Source organism: Acipenser ruthenus, chromosome 24, assembly GCF_902713425.1.
Source record: "Acipenser ruthenus chromosome 24, fAciRut3.2 maternal haplotype, whole genome shotgun sequence".
Classification (NCBI taxonomy): Eukaryota; Metazoa; Chordata; class Actinopteri; order Acipenseriformes; family Acipenseridae; genus Acipenser; species Acipenser ruthenus.
Genome location: NC_081212.1, coordinates 7,777,495 through 7,793,095, shown reverse-complemented (window position 1 = coordinate 7,793,095; position 15,601 = coordinate 7,777,495). Strand labels below are relative to the sequence as shown.

Sequence of the window (15,601 nt, the reverse complement as noted above, 5' to 3'; positions counted from 1 at the left end):
CCTAGTCTTGCTGTAAATCATTTGTTGTTTCCAAACCTTTAAACACTACTGTATATCTATATACTATGTATCTAACTTATCTGTTAATAATCTGTTACATTTGTGGACAACTGAATATTTTACTGGGAAATCTGAATATATATATATATATATATATATATATATATATATATATATATATAAATCTCAAACAAGCTGGCACACATACATGCATGTTACCACACCTTGGCACAGAAGGCAGTCACATTCACCACGGCAAGAAGCCATCCTGAGTTTCTGCTGTCACCTAGCGTCCTCAGCTGGTATTACACTGAAATGATTGCTGTGTAATTTAGGGGTTCTAAAAAAGTACAAAAAGTGATTTTTTTTTTAGTTTTTTCTTTTTTAGCACAAACACAGCAAAAGAAAACAATTTTAACTTTATTTTTTTCCTTTTATTACTTTACAACATGACATAATAGCTACAAGACGTTAAGGAGCTGTTGGGTCAATAACCTTTTGAGAGAATTCAAATTTCATTTTAGTGGGAACAATCAGGCTAATACCCCAAATTCCTAAACCCCAATTTCAGCAAACTAAGTAAAAACACAAACCTAAACATTAAAAATAAACAGTTAGCAATCAATATGTTTTTTTTTTTTTTAAAGTAGGGGAATACTGTATACAATGGTCCAAGCTTAGCAATCATTTCATAGTTCCTTCCTTCTATACTTCAAAAACATGTGCAGTTTTGAAAGAAACACGTGTTATGGTAACTATTTCCATCCTCTGGTACTACACTAATGCTTTGTTTCCACTGCCTGGCGCTACAGGCTTCGGCTGCCCACAAAACCTCACCAGACAGCCGTGCTCTGTCGCTTGGGCGAGCCGTGGAAACGCCCTGTTTTGTTGCCGTGAGCAGCTGTAGCCGGGAGTGCCAGGCAGTGGAAACGGCATTAGTTCAAGACATTTCTGTTTGCAAGCCTTGCTTTCAGGTCATGTTGCACTTCCATGGTCATTTCACCCAGAGAGTGGATTTGTTCCTACCCCTTTCATGCCCTCTTTCCTGCCAATAATCAACCAGCTGTATCACCTATTGACTGACAACATGACATGACTCACAAAGACACTGCTGAGGTGAAATGACTGAGGAAGTGAAACACTTAAAAACACTTAAAAGAAAGTACATGTTTACAATAACATGTGTTTCTTTCAAAACTTCACATTTCAGACCTAATGGAAGTGCACACCAGGGTCATTGCAGTTATAAAACACACATTTTATAACTGCAGTGACATGTAGCTGTGACTGATTGATCGCAGAATGAAATACCCTCTGCAGACTTGCTGGGGATGTTAGGAGCTCGTAGCTGGTTTGTTTAGATCTGTTGATCTAAACAGTGGCTGGTCTAAATACAGCCAGTGTTTAGTTAATTAAAATAGGGCTCTAAAATAGCAACCTAAAAAAAGCAGATAAGTCTAGTGTATTTCTGTCTGTGAATGATTATACGTTTGAAACTTTACACTAGTCTCGACTGTCAGGTTTATGTACAGGTAATAATCCTTGCCTATTAATCAGTTATGAATCAGTTAATGTCATATTTGAATAATTATTTTGCAAAAGAAAGAAAGAAAGAAAGAAAGAAAGAAAGATAGAAAAAAAATCTGATTTGTCATCTTGTAGACTATGTGGTAAATATACACTTAAATGAATTACCTTGTTCAACCAGCAGGTGGTGGTATCTCACCCATTAAGAACTGCATGGAAGGTACTCACCAGTCCTTAAAGCTGCCGTGTCCCACAGGTAGATTAACTCAATATTGTATGACTGGTAGGGGGCAGCCCTGTCTGTTGGTCTTGCTTACTGTATATGTGAACAGAATCCATTGTGACAGCCAGTGCCCCAGGACCCTGAGTGTTATGAGGTAGAATTGCACCGCTCCTCCTGCACTGCAGCTGTCTGCTAGGGGCACCGCACTACACAAACCAGAGTGCACAGTGAAGTAGTAAAGAAAAGAACAAACAGCTCCTTTCATGGCCCCTGAATACATATTTACACAAAAGTCCCCAAAGCTTTTGAGGTTAAAATTACCATTTACATTGATTATCATTTACAATCATTGAATATTCAGAAACTTAGAACTAACGCCTGTATGTTTGCACATCTGTATGTCACACGTACATTTCTGAATATATCTGGATAACTGAATTGTGACAGAGGCGTCTCTCCGTCTCCACATCCGTTTATCAGTATGTCACGCTTCAGGACAGAGTTATTTTACATACTGTAATTCATCATTTTAATATGCTTAACCATGACACCTCATTTGCGTCCCTTAACCATGACACCTGCCACTTAAATTCCATTTTCATTAAACTGTGTCTTCTTCAAAAACATGTTATTTTATATTTCTGAATGTAGCACAATTGAGTGTTTAATATCGCTTATGGAAATGACGTAGGTGGATAATATATTTTAAAATATGTATTCTAACATACTGCGATACATTTTTATATTGTGACATGTTGCAATGTAGTATATTATATTTTTAAAAGATAACATTGACAAAATATATGTTAAAAATAAATTGCAAATACATTCATGCCAATATACGTTTCATACAGGTGTGCAAATCTATTAGAACATCCCATTGCTTCTGTGGTTTTGATTTGTTTTGCATATCAAATCAAACCACTATAATTGACAATTGTCAAAATAGGCAAATTAGTGACTGATTTAATTGATGACTTTAATAGGCCACACGTGTAATTCATTTAAAATAGTAAGAGAAAAGGAACACATCGCCACAAATGATAGAAGTTGTTTAAGATGCCTAATTAAAGCACAAAGTGGTCTACCATTTTCACACATGAGTGCCTGTTGTTTCTATGTCACAGATTACTGATTGAACATTGAAATTCATGCAGGTAGGTATATAAAGGATATAAATGACAAATGAGGTAGTTGGATTGGAAAGCATGCAAATAGATTTGAGATTTAAAAGAGATTACCCCCAATCGAAGTCTGATCATGTTTCCATGTCAGCACAATGCTTGTGGTACTTTGAGTCTTACATGCATGTGATGTGAATGATTGCATATCAGGCTTAAATCTGGAAGTACAATGTGAATGGGATGGAATTAGAGAATGAAGGCTTTGAAAAGGATCCTGGGGTTATAGTTCGTGGACTCTTTAAGTAGTATCTCTCCAATGTGGTGAGGCACTGGTACTCCATTCTAATAAATAATAATAATAAATGTATTTCTAAGGGCAACTTACAATTGTTACAAGATATCACTTTTTTTTTTTACATACAATTACCCATTTATACAGTTGGGTTTTTACTGGAGCAATCTAGGTAAAGTACCTTGCTTAAGGGTACAGCAGCAGTGTCTCCCACGTGGGATTGAACCCACGACCCTCTGGTCAAGAGTCTGGAGCCCTAACCACTACTCCACCTAGCTGCCCTAGCTGGACCTTGAGATGCATTCCAGTCCTGGTCTTTATTCCAACACGGTTCTAAATGAGTTAATTGCCTCTTAGCAGCTTCAATTAACTACATTAGAGCCTGCTTGGAGTGAGAACCTGGACTGGACTTTATCTCAAGGGCCAGAATTGAGTACACCATGGTCAGGAAAGGAAAATGCAAATAACTGTTTGCAAAGAGTGTGGAATACAAGTGTGGGGAAGTTACGACTACATATTTAAACAAAATGACTACATCCACCTAGAATAGTGTGTCCAGTTCTGGTGCACTTGAGAAGGTACAGAGAAAGGCAACTAGGCTGATCTGAGGGCTTAATGGTATGGGCTATGAGGACAGGTTCAAATAATAATAGAGAATCATACGTATCATTGTTCATCACCGTTTAATAGGTGCTGCTTTATTATATGAATATTTGCAGCCACAACACAATCTATTGCAGCCACAACACAATGTGTGTGTTTGTGCCTTAGCATTCATTATCTTTCACTAAATTCACACAAATTAAAAACTGCAGAAAAAAAATGAAATTTGATTTTCGAAATCAAGGTCATATATATATAAAAGTCAGTAGTCAGCCTAGTACTTGCTATCATTTCTGTCTTCTCTGTGGGTAAAGTATTGTGTCTCATCCAGTCTCAGTATTATTAACTAATAAAGGCCTACTTTAACAACTATGCTGAAATCAGTAAATACCACTTGACAAAAGATGTTCCGCTAGGCTCAGAATAGCACCACAGTGAAAGGACTGTGCACTTTCAATAAACAGAAAAATAATACGATAGTACCTGTTTTACATGACAACACACACACAATGAGAGGCTAAACCTGATGTGTTTTCTACTCAAATTGCACTATTATTAGAGAATATCCTAAAACACTAAACTAATGCTATTGTGTAGTTCAGATGACTCGTTCTTTTATATCATGTAGTTCAGGTGACTTGTTCGTTTACATCATGTAGTTCACATTACATTTTCTTGGTGTATTTCTGCTCCCTTACCTCTGTGATATTTGACATATTTTTGAGTGGTTTGCAATGGACTCAGGTGTTGTTTTGAGAAATCTGTATAAAGGTGCTTTGACTATGAGTCCAGGAGTTGTTTGTTAGTTGCCATGATCCAAGTATCTGTGGGCTGTTGCCAGCAAAAGGAAACAGGATCACTAGATGTTGCTGTCTTCTGATTCTATAAAGACACTCTAATCTAGCCTGTGTTACATATATAACTAGGTAACTATAGTGCACTATCCTTGCACTATTGCACTGCTAATGTAGATATAACTTCTTGTAATCCTAACTTGTTGCATCCTAGTTCGTATTGCATTTTAGTAGTATTATTTACACTTGCTTTAAATGACACAGTATTTAAATATTAAGCTTGCATTGTAACCCTGTACTGCCCTGTAACACCTGCAAGTCGCCTTGGATAAAGGTGTCTGCCAAATAAATCAATCATAAATAAACAACTGTGCAGCTGCTGAATCCAGGTGAAGCAGCTTAACACAACGGACAGTGCCCTCTAGTGGTCAGCTACACAGACAGTCGTTGAGAATTGTATTGATTGTAAACATCGTACACAGGAAACAAACAAACAAACAAAATTAAATTGGAAACTACTTGTTCTCAATGAAAAGGATTGGTAGAACATTAAAAAAAATCAATGGAGACATTTGAGCTAAATTGGTGGCCAACGTGCCTCTCTGTAACACTCTGCCCCAGTAAATGCTCTATTTGGCCTTTCTTGCTGAAGCAACTAATGTGTGCCAAGTTGATCATTAATTTAAGCGAGCACTTATACTTGAGTGTGAATGCGAGTGTTAGTCTGTCGTTGGAAACCCCTGTTCGATATTCTTCCCAAACGTGTTCATCTATTTGCTGAACTGACAGAAGAAATGACTGGAATCAGTATGGGCTTTAGTGACTTTGATTCCACTCGAAATAGCTCACTTAGTGCACCTCTGTCCTGCACTGTGCGTGTGACGGTTCATTTGAAGTCATCAGCAAGATATGACATAATCATTTAAAAAAACATTTTGCAACAGGTCAATGTCCGACACTGGTTTGACAAACGATATGACTTTGCTTTTTTTTTATCTGATTAAATACTTTTCAATCGCACCTTAATTTCAAAATCTTAGATAAGATAGATAAGAGGTCACAATGTTTTAAAAAACCCATAGCACTGGCAATATCATGCTCCCATTTAAATTACACACGTGATTGTGAAGGGAGTTTGAGGAACGTAATCAGCAGACCTGTTCAATAGGCACTGGGGAGATACACTTTCACACAGTGCTTTATTCATGCTTATCTTTCCAGCGCGTGCTTGACAACTATCACAAATCGTGCTCCTCTGAACGTAACGTCACCTCATCTGGCGACTACTCAGCGGACACCACCATCGTAGCAACACGGGTAAATTTAACAACACTAAACGTTCGAATGCGATTCTTAAAAAAAGTAGGCTGAATAATTTCTAAATATAAAGTGCTACTTCATTTTTTTTTGTTTTATACGCATGCTGTACACGTTTCTATTGATTTATTTCGGCCACTATATCGCTTGACACACCTCCTTCACCCGTGACTGCGCAGGTGGTAGCGCCCGGCCGGCCAGGAGTTATTGCGCACGCAGTATCGAGGCGGCGCTTTCCACACTGCAACGGAGTCTGTCAGGAGGAGGAAATTACAGTGAGTGGTTTACATGTAATTTTTTGGCCAGTGTTAAAAATAATATATATGTTGTGATAGGAAGTGGTCCCCGTTTCTTTGATTTATGTTGTCATGTTACCGTATGCATTTTGTTTGTTTTTTTGTTGTGTTTATTCCAAACTTACTGTACAGCTACATACTGCTTAGGGTTAAGAACTAGAAATTGGCTTTTTTTATTATTATTTTATTTTATTTGTTATTTATTTTTTAATGGCCACTATAAATATTGTTTTGAAAATTGTTCGGTTGGGATTTATTCAAAATAAACGAGTCCTGTGTAGTCTTTTGTTTATTTAGCATATGTATTTATTTAAGGGCAGTTAACACGTCCCCCAGTGGCCTGTACAGAGCTAACGACTAAATTACACATATTTTGCCATCCGTCGTACTGCATTCAATAGTAACTATATTCTTTATATTTATTGTGAAGAGGCTGAGATTAGTTCAAATCTATTTACTTATTTTAAAAAAAGTCAAATCTCTGGGTGTATCTGTCTCTATCTATCTATCTATATCTATATCTATATCTATATATATATATATATATATATATATATATATATATATATATATATATATATATATGTATGTGCTCCAAAGAGGTTTACTTGGAATCGGGTATAAAGAGAATGGAACTTCATGTGCATTGCATACGTCCCAGTCCAGAGCAGCAGGGGACCGTTCACCTGGGTCCTGCCGTCCACTGTGTATAAACCCAGTAAATACTTCGTAGCTGCTAGCAGGAGATCTCGAGTGATTGAGTTTCACTCGCATGTTTAAAAATTTGGAGTGATTAGAACCATTTAGAAACTCTACTGGCAGCAGTGTTTGTGGCGTTTCCTATTAACAGTACACATTATACTGCCAGTAAGAACCCCCCAAAACACTGCTGCCAGGAGTTTAACACCGTCAGGGCTGAAGAAAAAGGATGGCTGCACTTACATAGACTTTAAGTTTAGAGAATGTGAAGTGGATGGTTATATAAAAAACTATGTTTTGTGCAGATACTGGCAACAGCGGAATCAGCTGCCTTAGTGCCAGTAAAAATTGTACTGGTAGCAACATCTGCCTTAAAAATTATGTAAGCAATTTCGTTTCATTCTTAAAACACTTTGAAGCTTTTGTTTTATGTGACTGGTATACTGTATGATAAAGGGTTTCTAAAGAATATGCGAATGAAACATGTTAAATGTGTTATCTTCGATATGCACATGATATAATATTGTTACTATTGAATTGATGTTTTCTGCAAGCAGTTTTTACCAGCTCAGCTCGGTGGAAAAATACTGAAGAATGGATTTCACGATTTCTGTGACGTTTGCTGTATAATAACTGTAAGAGAAAATTGATCAGTTTTGAATGAGGCAAATGTGTTTATAATCGTGAAATATCTGTTTTTAGACCCGAAAAAAATTCAGCCCTGTCCGTGCCTGTTACATCCTCAGTAGTGCTGAATTTAGTAAATTACTGTACTGTACAGCTCCCTGTGAATGACTTCACCTCCACCTTTCCTGCCTCTTCCTTTTTTTTTAATAGGTTTTGGCAGCACAGTTTTTTTTTTGTTTGTTTTTTAACATCCCAACTTAACCTCTAGTAGCATCTGAGAGCTTGTGTGCCATTGGCAGCTATCTGCAACGAGGTTTAGAAATTAGGCCAGCGAGTTCTGGATTGTGTTTCATTTAGTAAAACAACATCGGCAGCTTAATTATTATGTGAACTAAGTTCACAGAGTTAGTGCAGCTGTAGACTTGTGCTGGGATTACACAGATGGCAGACCAGCTAAACGGGTAGATCAGCTGCTCCAGAGAAAGCCATTGTTAGGTAAGAGAGGAGCTACAGGGCAGTGCAGGGAGGGGTGTAGAAGTATTAAACTATGAGATGAGGACTGTGGGTCTCACCACCATGTTGAAGTATAACAGGGATGGAGTTAAGACTCCTGAGCTTGATGTGCCAGGGGGCACAGGTAACAAGCTCAGATGTGTCTCCCTTAACTCGTAGTAAAACCAGGAATGGATCATACAGCTATGCAATGGGGTTCTTATTTCCATCCCTGTATAACATCACAGATTTGAGACCGAGCCTTTGAATTTGAAATCCATTGGAATCTGTTGTTTTAAAGTATCTCCACACGGCAGGTTTACAACACTGCAGCTTGGCTCCTGCGTTACTGCGTCATTGAAAAAGGATGGATGATAATAACATAATTGGTGCTAATGACAGTGAAAAGCTGATTATGGTATTTCGTTAATTTGGACAGATTCCGATGTGATCATCTGTGCGCCCCTACTACATTCAGTGCTGTTGAGTGTTTAGTGCTTCTGGATGAAACTGTTAACCTTGTTTGTAGACGCCAGCAGAGCTGCTCTCCATCTGTTACAGTAGCCTTGTGTATATTGTCTATAGTTTGTGGATATATTAAGGCGATAAAATGTAAATAAGTGGATGTGGAACCACTGGGGGGCCCTTCTAAAAGGAAAAAGCAACCAGTCCTTGGAGCTTTAGGAAGGCTGTTTGTGTTGATAAACCCTGCGAGTAACTGAATGTATTGCCATGGAGACCAGTGAGGTTGCGTCTGTCCCATCTCTCTTGCTGGAAGTAGAGCTGTGCTGCCAGCTTGAAGAGTCTCAGACTGGGCTTGCCAGGTAGCTGGATCTCCATGGAAACCATTATGGGTGCCAATTGCAAAGTTATCTAAAGAATTGTTTTCCACCCCAAGTTTGATGTTCATGAAACCATTTTAGATTTTTTTTAACAGTCTAGTTAAGTTATTCAAGAATGCCAAACTATTTTATTAAAAAAACATCTTTAACTAATTAAGTCTTTGTGAATCAGACTCTGTATTGCATTGTGAAGCAAGTAGCTGAATTGTAATGACATTTTAATGCAGGTAATCCAGCATGCCAGCCTGTCAGACTTTATACACAGCACCAAACACAGTATCGAAGTTTAAATAGAATTGTAGAAGTATGAAGGTGTCTGAACTTTCGTGTCTCAGGGCAGGGCTTTTCAACCGGGGGTATGCAGGACGACTCAATGCAACAATCAATGCAGTAAATCCAGATTATCCTGTTTATTGTTTCTCCAAAATGGATACATTTCATACTTGCCAAAGAAAAACGAAGGAAGAAAACCACAGAGCGCCGGGAGTGCAAAGTGACAGCTATGCCGAGTCCCTTGGGATCATTTTTATGTTGCTTCACTAAAAAGTTTATCTTTGTTAGTTATTACAGTTTTATCTTGAGTTTAATGTTTTTGATGTTGTGTTCATTTTAAATGGCACACATAACTATGTTGAGATAGGATGTAAATGGTAATGTGATAAACATTTACAGTGCAAACTATTTTTGATGATTTGTAATGACTTTTCCGACTAGAAAGGGAATACGTGTGTTTACGAAGAGATTCACAAATAATGTCTCTTGATTCCGTGCATCCAAGAAATTAAGAATTGTTGTTTGGTATTCTGTCCGAAACCAGCAGTTTGTCAATCTCAAACTGCTGTGACATACAGACGTGCTCAAATTTGTTGTTACCCCTCCACAAAAAACAAAGAATGCACAATTTTCTCTGAAATAACTTGAAACTGACAAAAGTAATTGGCATCCACCATTGTTTATTCCATATTTAATAGAAATCAGACTTTGCTTTTGATTTTTTATTCAACATAATATTGTAAATAATAAAACAAATGAAAATGGCATGGACAAAAATGATGGGACCCTTAACCTAATATTTTGTTGCACAACTTTAGAGGCAATCACTGCAATCAAACGTTTTCTGTAGCTCTCAATGAGACTTCTGCACCTGTTAACAGGTAGTTTGGCCCACTCTTCCTGAGCAAACTGCTCCAGCTGTCTCAGGTTTGATGGGTGCCTTCTCCAGACTGCAAGTTTCAGCTCTTTCCATAGATGTTCGATAGGATTCAGATCAGGACTCATAGAAGGCCACTTCAGAATAGTCCAATGTTTTGTTCTTATCCATTCTGGGTGCTTTTAGCTGTGTGTTTTGGGTCATTATCCTGTTGGAGGACCCATGGCCTGCGACTGAGACAGAGCTTTCTGACACTGGTCAGTACGTTTCGCTCCAGAATGCCTTGATAGTCTTGAGATTTCATTGTGCCCTGCACAGATTCAAGGCACCCTGTGCCAGGTGCAGCAAAGCAGCCCCAAAACATAACCAAGCCTCCTCCATGTTTCACTGTAGGTATGGTGTTCTTTTCTTTGACAGCTTCATTTTTTCGTCTGTGAACATAGAGCTGATGTGACTTGCCAAATAGCTCCAGTTTTGGCTTGTCAATATGCATTTTTAGCAAATTCCAGTCTGGCTTTTTTATGTTTTTCTGTCAAAAGTGGAGTCCTCCTGGGTCTTCTTCCATGGAGCCCACTTTCGCTCAAAAAGCGACGGATGATGCAATCAGAAACTGACGTACCTTCACCTTGGAGTTCAGCTTGTATCTCTTTGGCAGTTATCCTTGGTTCTTTTTCTACCATTTGCACTATCCTTCTGTTCAATCTGGGGTCGATTTTCCTCTTGCGGCCGCGCAAAGGGAGGTTGCCTACAGTTCCATGGACCTTAAACTTCTTAATAATATTTGCAACTGTTGTCACAGGAACATCAAGCTGCTTGGAGATGGTCTTGTAGCCTTTACCTTTACCATGCTTGTCTATTATTTTCTTTCTGATCTCCTCAGACAACTCTCTCCTTTTCTTTCTCTGGTCCATGTTCAGTGTGGTGTACACAATGATACCAAACAGCACAGTGACTATTTTTCTCCATTTAAATAGGCTGAATGACTGATTACAAGATTGGAGACATGTGTGATACTAATTAAAGAAACTAATTAGTTTGAAATATCACTGTAATCCAATTATTTATTATCTTTTCTAAGGGGTACCAACAAATGTGTCCACGCCATTTTAGAATATCTTTGTAGAATAAGCAATAATTCATCTCTTTGCACAGCTTCTTTGCTTTATTCTATGACATACCAAAGGCATGCAAGTATACATGATAAAATAGCTTTTAATTTCATCACTTTTCAGGAGGAATGAAGCATTATTTCAATGAGCTGTAAGGGTACCAATAAATGATATATGTGACATGCATTTATAAATTCTACCTTTGCAGCTGTGGTACCATTCACTAGAGCGAAAACTATAAGGCAGTTCTTGAGCCTCTAGATAAAGGGGTACAATTAAAACAAAAAGTTTGAAAACTACTGCCTTAGAGTTTCGAAGTAGATTTTTCTGAGTGACTCTTGTCCCTCCCAACAGCCATCAGATTTGTTTACCTTTACTTGCATGTAACCTTGAGAAGCACAAACGCTGATAACGGGGGTACCATTTTAAAAATAAATAAATAAAAAAAGTAAATTGACCTAGCAAGCTGCAAGGATCAGGGTCATGGGTACAGCACTGGCAGTTCTGTAGAGCAACACACAAACAGGATGAATAGGACTCTTGAACAGAATTTATCACAGCAGTGTTTCGCTATAACTCTGATCACTGTGAGGCTGAGTTGTTTTCTTATTTATAATATTATTATTATCATTATTTATTTCTTAGCAGACACCCTTATTCATACCACTCAAGGATGAGAGCCTTCCTTTATCCTTGAGCCCCAGTCTGTGTACTCTAGTGTATTACAGAGGTCTGTAGGATAGGAGTTAAGAATTAATGTTTTAATACGGAAAATGTTTCAACACTGCCCAAAGTGCAAAGTAACACGTCTCTAACCAGAGACTTTTATATATGGTGCAAGTGACTTGATCGCTAAATCTGCACCACTAGATTGCAGTAATGCATAAAAAGTAAGCTGCTCTTTCTGCAAGCCTTTTGATTTATATAGAAAAAAATCCAGATTTAAACATACAGGAGGCACTTTATTGAACAGATCCAAGGAAGACCAGTGTCAGAAGTTCTCCAGGAGAATGAATATGTTTCCTTCAAACTAGATAGGAGTGTTAAACTCTGAAGGCTTGTGATAGAAGCATTTCCCATTAGGAGGGGTCCCCAATATCTTCAAATAATAATAGCGTGGTTCGAATCCCGTTCATGCCAAGTTGCTGTTGTTGGGGTGGGGAAGTAAAATTGCCAGGGTTCATGAGCATAATCGACACAAGGGGACGTGTCCCGCTCACTTTATCAACAACGGGGAAATGTTCCCCTCACATTGCAGCAGTACTGAAAGTTATTTCTCAATAATGTATTCATATAATACCTCAAAGGTGCCAATCTGAATAAAATGAACATTTATTTTTAATTGTATTACTATATGTGTTAACAAGTGTGAACTTGTCTATTATTATTATTATTATTATTATTATTATTATTATTATGGTTTAATCACTCAGTGTATGTCTGTTACAAATATGCACAAGCTCACTAGCTGCCTTGTTCACTTGTTTCTGTATAAACTGTGTGTTGCGCGGAGCAAGAGAAATTCGGGATGCAATAGAATGCAAGGGTAGAAAATGATGTGGGTTTGAATGGAGACCGGCATGCAACCAGGATTGCATTTTATCCCTTGTTGGTTAGAGTGTGAGCATTGCCCGCTGTGATATTGTAACGAGAAGACATTGATTTGGCAAATAAAAATGGTGAGAATTTGTTATAATAAAAATTGAGTGATCAATTTGGGTACTACCAGTACTATTTCTTTTTAATACAGACGCTACTGACGCTAAATGTAGTCAGAAAGTAATATATTACTTGTTATACTTGCCGGAAACTGACACCCTCCCCCCCCCCCCCCCCCCCACTGTGGAAACCAAAGTTACGCCACAGACAGGGTTAACACTAATCTTGGAAGCCTAACCTCTCTTGCTAAGATGAATGCTAAAAGGGTCTGTGAAAGCAGCCATTTGTCTGTTTTGGATCAGTCCCTCTCGTTTCACTCAGATCTCCTTTCTTGGCACAGGATCAGTCTAGTTGTTGTCTTAAATGCACTTTGACCTTTAGTCTAATCAGTTACTGTTTCACCTTTTACTTATTTCTACTTCATGTGATATTTAACTGCTGAGTAATCCTCAGCGAAATGATGAAATGTCCTGTAAGATGTCTAAATTCATGTCAATTTGTTTTTTGTAGAAGTGATTCAGCAACTTGATTATATTGCTGCTAATAGTAATAGTGCTGAGTGACTTCCCTATTAAGCAGCTGACTTGGTAATGTGTTTGAAGTTATTGTGTCAGCATATCTTTGTTTAAAAAAAAAAAAAAGAAAAAAAATGAAATCTTTTTTTTTTTTTTTTTTAGAGAGAACCACAGTGGTGATTTCTTCTATACAGCTGTGTCCTTCTAGACCAAATATATCAAATATTGTTGCCCTCCCTTCTTGGCTGTCTATATCCACTACAATATGCCTTGTCAACACGATGCATAATTTAAATGAGCAGTGAAGGGCATGAAGTTAAGGTCATGAAGGGCAAGGCAATGTTGCCTTCTTTGGGCGTGAAGATTCAGAGGCACCAAGGCAGTTCTAGGGGACATAAAGGCAAAGTATAAATCCAATCCAACAGCACCAAGGCGATTTCATACTCATTCATAAAACAACAAAAAAGAAATACAGAGAGGCTATTATGTTGATGAAATTGAAATTCAAACAAACACAAATCAATGTTTTCTGAGTGAATCACACCCAGATTGTTACAAAAATAAAATGTCACGTTTCCATTGTAAAAATCAAATGGTATAAAAAAAAAAAAAAATATATATATATATATATATATATATATATATATATATATATATATATATCAAATTAAAAAACAACAAACTTTCATAATGAAAAAATACAATTTGGCAAAAAATAAATATTCTGGGTATTTTTACTAAACTCATCACATACCACTGACTAATACATAGATTAGACTTGAGGCTTAGATACATCCTTCGCACAAATAAGCGATGTCAGTGAAGAGTGTTAAAAAAAAAAAAGTCATGCAAATTTGCTGACTATGTACCCATGGCTGGATTTTAATAACGATAGTGATCAAATGAGTTGTTTGGTCTGCAGTGTCAGCTTAACTGTAGTTTGCTAGCCCTGTACAAACAACGCGGCTTTGGGGAAAAAAATAATATCGAAAATAGAAACTTCATCAAGCAATGGAGAGTGCTGAGCATCACAATGATGAACAGCTGGACGTACATCATGTTGGATGTTTACATTTGGGAGACTTTATATAGTGTCACAGTTCATGAAATTGAAAACAGAAATCGATGCATTGCTCAAGATTGTGTTTCGTTCACTATTATGTTATCTCTCTTACTTGTTTCATAGCGTAGTGAGCTGCTACTTGAACCATGTCATAGCTGCTTGCTCAGTTTTTTATTTATTTTTTTGATGTCAGATTTTGAGAAACTAATTCTCTACCTATTGTGCTTTTATTTTTAGCATTGGTGTTTTGGGTGGAATTACAAAACAGCAACGGTCATTTAAATGTCTATATATTAGCAATGTATATACACTGAAGACATGAAAGGAGTTAGAATGTGCAATTTTAAACCCATTCTGTCTAATCTCATCCTTTCTACAGTACTGTACTTGACAACTGTAAGTTCATTATTATTATTATTATTATTATTATTATTATTATTATTGTTGTTGTTGTTGATGGGGACGAATTGTTGTGCACCCATTGCTTACCTGAATATCAAGTCAATCCTAGAACACTTCACTGCCGCTTTAGACAGCTCTTCCTTCTTTCTTTTTGAACATTTTTGAGTTGGCACAGGGCTCACAGACACATAAATCACAGTGACACTGCCAGTGAACACGTGTGATTGAAAAATCCTGGAAGCGCGGTCATACTGAACTCAGTCTAACAGCATCCCTCCCTCTGTTAGCCCGTCATTAACCAATGATACAGTACGCCTTTCTCCTGGCTTAGTGTTGGGAGGGGCACAGTAAAAAGAATGGCAACAATAATACATTATGGTAATGACTCGTTTTCTCGCAGGACGAGGTTAAACAGAATTAAATTGTGACAGAACGGGCCAGCTGACGCTGAGCAGGTTTGTGAACGGGTTGTAGATCAGACGTGCTGGTGCTGAGGGACACCGGCGGCAATGAGGGGCGGGCTTACAGGCAACTTTTTGCCGTAAGGTTTTTTTTTTTTTTTAATCTGGGAAGCATTGCGGCAAGCAGCTTGGGCACTGCGGAAATTGCTGCAGGTGCCGTCGGTTATTTTGTGATTTAACGATGAGCTGTAGTGAGAATGATTTCATTAGTACCTGCAGCCAGTCAGCGCAACATTGAGGAAAACAATCCAAATGGCTACACAGACTATCAAAACCCAAAACAGGTTATGGATACAGGTTGTAGTTCACCTTGTCAGAAGCTCTACTTCTAGAGTAGGAATGCCCTTATCCCAAAATCAACTTGGATAAACATATTGTTAGGTTTCATCACACATTTAATCCCCAC

The 15,601-nt window shown here is 37.7% G+C and overlaps 1 protein-coding gene across 1 annotated transcript in view; it reads left to right on the top strand.

The window, feature by feature from the left end:
* Window positions 1-5,997: 5,997 nt before the first annotated feature.
* LOC117429952 (NADPH--cytochrome P450 reductase-like) overlaps window positions 5,998-15,601 on the top strand; it is a 31,201-nt gene continuing 21,597 nt past the window's right edge. The window contains exon 1 of the mRNA XM_058998307.1: window positions 5,998-6,155. The gene's annotated coding sequence lies outside the window, so the exon portion shown is untranslated. The remainder of the gene's footprint in view (window positions 6,156-15,601) is intronic.